The sequence below is a fragment of the Astatotilapia calliptera genome, chromosome 23, assembly GCF_900246225.1.
Source record: "Astatotilapia calliptera chromosome 23, fAstCal1.2, whole genome shotgun sequence".
NCBI lineage: Eukaryota > Metazoa > Chordata > Actinopteri > Cichliformes > Cichlidae > Astatotilapia > Astatotilapia calliptera.
The window spans coordinates 28,462,913-28,471,899 of record NC_039323.1 but is presented as its reverse complement, the minus strand read 5'-3'; the positions used below and the strand labels follow the sequence as shown (position 1 = coordinate 28,471,899).

Here is an 8,987-nt window from a genome sequence, read left to right as displayed (position 1 = left end):
TGTGTGCTGCAGACCAGACAAGAAAAGTCTGATAAAACTTACTGGCGTGATTCATTGTAGAAGGCGGAAGACTCAGGGTTTTGCAGTCTATTTTAACGTGTCTAAATTAATGAGGCATGCCTTTCAAGGTTGTTTAAAAAATAGCTCTTCTTATCAAGAACTTTGGCTTTGAAGTGAATGCAATTTTAAGCAGAATGTGTTTTATAAACTTAGTGTCTTATAATTACATATTTCTACACTGTTCGCATAGTGGACTTGTATTTTGAAGACATTTAATTCTATAACAATGAGAAATACAATGCCATGCCTCTTGCAATGCAGTGTAAGTAATGTTTTTAGACAAGCTTTAATAAATGTGAAAGTATCCCTCATGTTTTCATCCATTTCTAACAAAACGTGCAGCTGACTGTGGTTAAAAGTGCTACACCCATCATCCTCCTTCTGGGTATCGTGAGGAATACAACTGGGCAGTGTCCAATTTTTTCAAGTTACGCAAATGTATAGAAGAGTGCTTCTAAAATTACATTTAAATACCAGTTACAATCAGGTCCACACTTTAAAAAAAAAACTTGGATAAAAAAACCTTTCAATTCATTTGATAAACAAATTGTCAGTGTGGATATCCTATGATTTGATTGAAATTGCTGTTGCATCAGATTGCCAATTACGACAAGTGTGTGATTACACCGATCGCTTTCAAAATGACCATCCCTGAATGTGCTGTCACTCTCGCACATTTAATTAAACCAATCAGAGAGTAATGTTCGCCTCTCAACTAGCCATCACACAAACACAGAGCCTCTCTTTCAATTGGCCATGCGCCTTTTATTGGACACATAACACATTACTGTGGGTAAAGTTTTATCTGAATACCTATTTCAAGCCAACTTTGGAATAGAGAATAAACACTAAAGAGTACTTTGAAAAGTAACCTTTTGTTTTTAGGCTTTTTTTGTTAAATTTGTGGTGATGAGTGGGGAAAAAATGGCACGATTAAGAAGTTCACTCACTCTGCTCATTACGGTGAATAGAAGACCATTGTGTTTAAAGAACATTTGGTTTCTTGTTGTGCTTTAAATGTTTTAAATGACTGTGTTAACTGACTGACTGTGACTAGCAAGTTTCAAACTGTCACAGATCTGTGTGATGGCGAGTGGAGAGAGGGAAACAAAAGATCAGAACAGCGTGCAGAAAAATCAATTATCTCTGGAAGAAGAGCATAGTGGTAAAAGCACAAATGGAGCTTCCACTTCATGTTTTATCACCTTTTCTCTGGACATTGTTTTAATTCATTTATTTTATGAAAATAACACAAACTGTGAAAACACACATTAAACATCTGTTGGTTATTCATCCCATATTTGTAGTGGCAGGTTTTGCTTCTTTATTTATTTGTTTATTAATTCAATTGTTTGTTTTTTAATTTAAATCTTAAATGCCATTGTTAGCCAAATGGTTGATGTGCAACTGTTGTTTCTTGGCTAGATGTTAAGTTAATGTCACGATTGTCAGTAGATGAAGGATGTGGACCCAAACGCAAGCACTGATGACAGTGTAGTTGTGAGAGAGTTTATTAATAAAGGAAGACAAAATACAAACCAAAGCAGAGCATGGCAGGGAATTACACTAACAAAACCTAAACTGGGAACAGCTACAAAATAAAAATACAAAAAACAAAAATCCTGTGACTAGAAACCTGAAAACCTGAGAAGTTGAAGCTGAAACATGGAGAGACACATGGAGAAATACAGGGGATGACACACAGAAATCGGAAGACTAAGAACTTCAACAGTAAAAAAAAACCCCAAACCAAGAACTGATCAATCACGACAAAATCAAAGTTCAATAGTAATACAGAGAACAAAACACTGGGTCACAGGCCCAGGACCGTGACAGTTAACCATTAAAACAATATTAAGACAACAACTATAAAGTACATAATGTGAGATTAGATATATCTGTTCACCATCACATTAATGTACATATTTATTCAGCCAATCACAGTCAAGAGGACCTGCTGAAGTTTAAAATGAGCACCACAATGGAGAAGAAAGGTGATTGAAGTGACTGTGAACATGGCGTGGTTGTTGGTCTGTGTATTTCAGAGGCTGCTAATCTACAACACTTTCCCACACAGCCATCACTAGGGTTTAGGTAGGTAACTAGGTAACTCAAATAACCACTCTTTGCAACTAAGGTATGTGTCATGGTCTGGGTGAGTGCCTGTGTTTTTCCATAGAGCTGGCAGTTCCACCTCTGGGAGGAGCCACCTCGTTCCTGCATGTTTTCCACACCAGCTGGTAACAAAGCTGTCAGTATTTAGGTCCAGCGTTCTCAGCCATTCTTCGCCAGATCTTCAGCTAACCCTAGTTAGTGTAGGCTGTCACAGCTTTGCAAAACTTATAGAAAAGCTACTTTAACTTACTTTGTGCTTTTTCTTTCTCAGCTACTCACCAGACTGCTATGTTCCACCTCTGAAAATAATCCTCACCTCAGGATGCTGGACTTCTCGACAACTTCACAGCTACAGTTCTTGCTCTTTTCACTTGCCTGCCTGCCTCCCTGCCGCAGTAATTGGAACCACTTGGACCCAACCACTCCACGCTGTTTCTCCACCTGTGGCAAGTAAGCACCAACATCAGACTCTGTTCATGCCTGCCGCATTTCCTTGGACAACTTCTGAATCTGCCTCTCTCATTCCAGTGACTCTGACCTCCTTGGTTCCCACCTGACTTTCCCTTTGCCTCACATCACGGGAGCCCAGTCAGAGCAATGCTCTAATTATTCACGTTGTCTGCCTAGCTCCAGTTTTGCTTAGTGTTGTTTAGTATTTCCCGTTCTTGTCATAGCTCACGTTGACTTCATTATTCATTATTCATTCTTCTAGTTAAAAATCACTCATTGTATTGTCTCACTGCGCTGTAAATAAATATTGTTTCACACATTTATCCACACCTCCATCTGAATTCAGCACTTGAGTCCTTTTCCTCTGATTTGGCTGTTTGCCATGACAGCATGCAGAAGAGCATGCAAGCAGCAGAAGACCACACCAGGTTGTACTCCTAAGAACAAGTTGTGCAAATTCAGAAGCAGAAAACTGGAAAAACATTACCTCGTCTCAAGAGTCTCCATTTCTGCTGCGACATTCAGGTGGTGGGGTCATAATTTCATGTAGACAACAAAATTCTGACTTTTTTTTTTTTTCTCAGAATTCTGGAAAGGAAGGAAAAAAATAATTTTTTTTTTTTTTTTCCAGTGGCCCTAATCCTCTTCCGTAGATTGACTACTTTTTCTTTTCACATATTTATCTATTGCTAATACTTGCTGTGTTGTCTCACTCACGGTAACTATCACGTAATTTCTTCTTCATCTTCAGCGATTTTAATGGCAACACATTTAATTAGAGTAGGTAGTTGTACTGCCCTCTAGTGGAAGAGAATGTAATTGTTCTCCCCTTTACTCACGCCGTTACTTAGAGTACTAATCAGGTGGAACCAGATAATCTTCCACAGCACACCTGATCATTTCTCACAGCACACCTATGTGCTGCTGCACAATAGTTAATAATAATAATAATAATAATAATGGATTGGATTTATATAGTGCTTTTCAAGGCACCCAAAGCGCTTTACAATGCCACTCACACACTGGTGGAGACAAGCTACGGTTGTAGCCACAGCTGCCCTGGGGCAGACTGACAGAAGCGAGGCTGCCATATCGCGCCATCGGCCCCTCTGGCCGACACCAGTAGGGTAAAGTGTCTTGCCCAAGGACACAGCGACCAGGACAGAGAGCCCGGGCATCGAACCGGCAACCTTCCGGTTACAGATACGCTTCCCAACCCCCTGAGCCACGGTCGCCCCAATAGTTGGGAAACACTGATATAGACAACGAGAGCAAGTGGTTCCAGCACCTTCCTGATGCTGTGCAATGAAGAACTGAAGCAGTTTGAAAGGCAAAAGAGGGTCCAAATCAGCAGTGTGACGGTCTACCTTAGAGTGTCTGGTGAGTATATATTGCACAGCACCAAAGCCCTGCAATAGCCCAGGTTTGGGGATTTATTTCCTAGCCAGAAGGCGTTTGAGATTTTGAGATTACACTTCTGTTTTCTGAAGTGTAAAGCCTGTTGTTGATTCTGGGTGTGGTCCAGAAACACAATTTAAAGTTTAATGTTCTCTTCAAGCGAACTGGTGTATTCCCCTGTGTGTGCATCAGATGTGAAAACCATCCAGTCCACAGACTGAAAGCTGAATAATGGCTCTAGTTAAATGAGCTATCCTTAAGCTTTCTGGGTGCCACTTATCAGAGGTGTTGGTGCGGTCTGCAAGGGATACAAAATCTCTGCTTATTATTCAAAAGAAAGAAAATATTTAAAGGTAAAGATCTGTTAACAAAACAGAGTTCATTTAAAGGGGTTTTGATTTAGATTTTATCCTCTATGATGACTTATGATGATATATGTTCTGAGTGTGTGGTGAGAAATGGACCCACATGGAGGATGTGGATTCTCCAGATGGCAGAGAGTTTTGTTGACAAGAAACAGAAACAAAAAGCGCTCCACAGAACCGGCAGGATAAACCGTCTAATCCAAGCAGACAAAAGAAATGACTGAACTCAAGAAACTAAACTGAGATCAAAGGAAGCAAAAGAAAAAGGACACAAAACCTTGAAGGAACATGAGAGTGATGATGAATTATTTGACACTGCTGACCAGCAAGTGGAGAAATGTGAGGTATAAACACAGGTGAACGGTATTTCCCCAGACAAATCAGCCTTTATTGTTGATAATAATCATATTGACAGTTTACATTGTTATTTCTGACCTGTTAGCAGTTACTTTTGAGATTAAGATCTTTAAATACAGAAAACACACAACAGCGTCTGGTTACTGACTGGTCTTTAGGCCTATGTGAACAAGGCCTTACATGCTGTTTCCTCATAAATAACATTTATGAGATATATATATATATATATATATATATATATATATATATATATATATATATATATATATATATATATATATATATATATATATATATATAAAAATTCAATTCTGGGGGACCATTCTGACGAGTACTTCTGGTCTTAAGCATATTCAACTCATGCGCACTTTTAGTAGAAAGACTTTCATGTGAATGAATGTCTTTTGAACTGTCAGACTCAGCTGTTCACCATAAAATGGATTCACCCCACCTCCTAGCTTGATGATCCTGAATTTGTCCCAAATTAATGAACGTTTAATTTACATCATCAACACATCCTCAGCTTGGCACTGATGTGAGTTCCTTTGTGTGTCCCATCATTGGATTCCTCACCTGAACAGCATGTACCTCCATCTGCTACTCAACAGGAAATGCCTCTTCTTCAAAATAACCTCAGGTAAAAATCAGGACTAATATAACTCTCCTCGTTCACTCTTCCACCTACATGACCAGAGAGGAAGATGTGCTAGCACCAGACAAGAGAACGAGTCAAGTAAGAGGAGGCAGAAAGTGTCAAGTAAGAGCAAAATGTTCTCACTGCCTTCCCTCCATTGGAGTTCTGGTTAACACAGGAAATGGGCTTTTCAGATGGATCTTCTGCACTTCCATTTTCTGATTTAGATCAGATTCTTCCCGACAGGCGACTGCACAAATATTTTACCATGTTTTTTTCTAAGTGAATCTAGTAACAGGTGACTGGTACGTTCTCATTTCTCTGTCTGCTGCACTAAGCAGGTCGCTGTCCAACAAATGTCACTACAACTCTGTCCAGTGTGCAACAGTCACATAAGTGTGGCGACCTTTCTTTGCGCTTCTTCACAGAGGATTTACTCTGGGTTTGATCTACTTCTTTTATGTTTCCAGGAGGTTTGACTGAAAAGACTTTGATTCAAGAATTCCTTTTATAAATGTATTTGATTGGCAGTTTCAGAGTGCAGACCGATCAATAGGCCAACAACAGGTTTATGCAAACAAAACTGAGCTATGCAGATGTAAAGTGTGCAGCACAGGAACCCTTGGATACACACATAAAGACAATATGCAAATAAACAAGATTAATCAAAGGAAACACATTATCTGTTGTTGTTGGCACAGTAAAGTGAATATATGGTTTCTTTTAAATAATTAAATTCATGAAGATGCATGCTCTGTGAGGTCCCCGAAGTGAAGTATAAAGGCCTGCTTTCCACACAGGAAAACGTATATGTGAGTTGGACATAACCAGCAGCTCAACAGGGCAGATGTGACAAATTTCTTTCCCTCTAATCTGCTGACCCCTGGAGTTTATTTTCCACCTCCCGACTTAAATATTTCTTACGTAAGAAAAACATGAAAATATTGATCCACACAGAAGCGAGATTCAGTAATAAAACGTAATCTTTTATGCTTTTACCCACAAAATACATGAATCTTGTAACTGGATATTGTCTCTTTTTCAGCTGCTTGTACTTTTAGGTTATTTGATTCAAACCACATGCTGCCAGGTAAAGTATCAGAGAGACACAGAGAAAACATGTCAATATGGTTCAGCCTTGCTTGCTTTTTCTGGTTTTTAATAAAGATTTTGGGGCATAATTTTTGTTTTTTGTTGATATTTGCTTTTTCTTTTTTTCTTTGACAACAGAGAGCTGACTAGAATTGGGAGAAAAAAAATAATATAAGGTTTTTTTTATATACGTTTATTTTTACTTTTTGTTTTTTCAGATATAATGGCATTAATGCTACTGATGCTATTTCAACCCTCACTGATTAGAGCTGCTCAGAAATTATGTTATTTGGAGTCTGGCAGACCGTTCCCTCAAAGTGCTAAATTCCTGAAGCTGTGCAAGGCCAAAAGTTTAATAGGATACGTGCTGTTTTGAAATAAATGTATGGTTTCTTTGTGTTGCTGTCAGATTATTAGAAAGTATTACATATGGTTAAATCTAACTCTAATGCTATTATCATGGTTCTTAAAATTTGACTAACTGATTGGTGTTCCGACTGGCTGAGCAATCTGCTTTAAATGACACAAAAGACTGACAAGTGGAAATGGTACGGTAGGTGATCATTCACATCTAGTGGAAATGTCATTATGGCAGTCACAGAATTAAAGGGAAAAAATAGAAATTAGTAGAAAAATTATTCTTCCCTTTCTTCCCCTAGCTGTTATAATAAAATTTACCATCTAGAATGCATGAAAAAAAAAAAAGATTTAAAAGGTTTAGTGGAGACTTAGCAGGATTAATGCTTTTATGTTGCAACATCAAACCACTCTGAAACCCTACAAAGCTATGGCTAGGCTAATATAAATAGGGTAATATGAATTCAGGTGATCCAGTAACTTCCGTGCCACAGCTGTATAGAATCAAGCACCTAGGCATGCAGACTGCTTCTACAAACATTTGTGAAAGAATGGGTCACTCTCAGCAGCTCAGCGTATTCTGGTATGGTATTGTGATAGGAGGCTATGTGTGCAACAAGTCCAGTCGTGAAATTTCCTCACTACTAAATATTCCACAGTGAACTGTTAGTGGTATCATACCAAAGTGGAAGTGTTTGGGAACGACAGCAACTCAGCCATGAAGTCATAGTCCACGTAAAATCACAGAGTGAGGTCAGAGGATTTTGAGGCTCATAGTGCACAGAGGTTGCCGATTTTTTGCAGAGTCAGTTGCTACAGATCTCTAAAGTTCATGTGACCTTGAGATTAGATCAGAACAGTGCATACAGAGCGTCATGGAATGTGTTTCCATGGAAACAGCTGCACCCAAGCCTTACATCACTAAGCACAATGCAAAGTGTCAGATGCAGTGGTGTAAAGCACGCCGCCACTGGACTCCAGGTGAATCACACTTCTTCGTCTGACAACCCAGTGGATGAGTGTGGGTTTTGCGGTTGCCATGAAGCTGTTTTAACTGTAAAGGGTGGGCCAACATCATACTAAACCCTATGGATTAAGAATTGGATGTCCCTGTTATGAGAAAAGCAGACCAGCCCTATCTAAGTTTGCCTTATGATGATTCTTTTTTGAAGTGTTAAAGTATTTGTTGTACAGGACAACATAAGCCCATATGAGGGATGGTTGGACTGATCCAAATACTGATAGTATCAATACCAGTGTTGATATTAGTATTGAATCATTACTGGGATGACAGGATCAATGCTTTAGTTTGTTTCTCTTCTCTTAGTTCAATAGGTTGCTCCAATTTCATCAAACAGTAGTTGTCTGTACAAACACCACTCTTCTCACACAAGCACACTTTTCTTCACCTCCTCTTCTTTGCTCTGCTGTGGTTTGTTGTCATGTGGTCACATTCAGACACAGGTAGGCTGCTGTGAGTGAGAAAGAGCAGCATCTCACCGAGATATTTTAGAGCTGTAAATATAGTCATGAATGTAGGAAGGAAATCTCTACTGTGGCCACAAAACCAGTTTTTGTAAACACTTGAAAACAAGAAGAAAACACTCTGTGTGGAGGAAAATCCCCCAAACAGACCCCCATCACAGAGACAGAGCCTGCTAACAGCCTGCTAATCTGGCGTCACCAGTGTTGGGACTAACGCGTTATTAAGTAACGCGTTACAGTAACTACGTTATTATTGTGGTAACGAGCACGGTAACTAGTTATTATGCCAAAATCAGGAACGCGTTACTCGTTACTGGGATTTAGATAGGGTCGTTACTCGTTACTTCGTGTGGTGGCTATCGCGGAGCTTCCACAGATTCAGTAACATTAGCAAGTGGTGGAGGCCAGCAGGTGGATGAGAGAAAGGGACGCAGAAGGAAAAGAGACCCGAGGCGGCCGCCGGTCCAAGTGTGAACTGAACCTCAGGTAAGAAGTTATGACCTGCAGTCTCTCTGGGTCAGATATGAACCAAGTTTAGGTGGAGTTTATTTTCGTTATTCTGACTTTTTCCGTACTGCGTGCTAGCTAGCATGACGGAGTTTCTATACAGCTGGGTGGGTGCTATGAAGTTAATGATGTTGAACTTTATTTTGTTCATAAGTTATTAGAGTTGC

At 39.5% G+C, this 8,987-nt stretch overlaps 1 long non-coding RNA gene across 2 annotated transcripts; it reads left to right on the top strand.

Annotated features, from left to right (window-relative positions):
• Positions 1-1,758: 1,758 nt before the first annotated feature.
• Positions 1,759-2,945, top strand: LOC113016651 (uncharacterized). 2 transcript variants are annotated; one of them, XR_003271282.1, is made up of 4 exons: positions 1,759-2,154; positions 2,240-2,369; positions 2,447-2,625; positions 2,704-2,945. It is a non-coding gene; the product is annotated as an uncharacterized LOC113016651 (long non-coding RNA). The 2 variants fall into 2 exon arrangements; XR_003271281.1 differs by having other exon boundaries at positions 1,759-2,369.
• Positions 2,946-8,987: the final 6,042 nt, after the last annotated feature.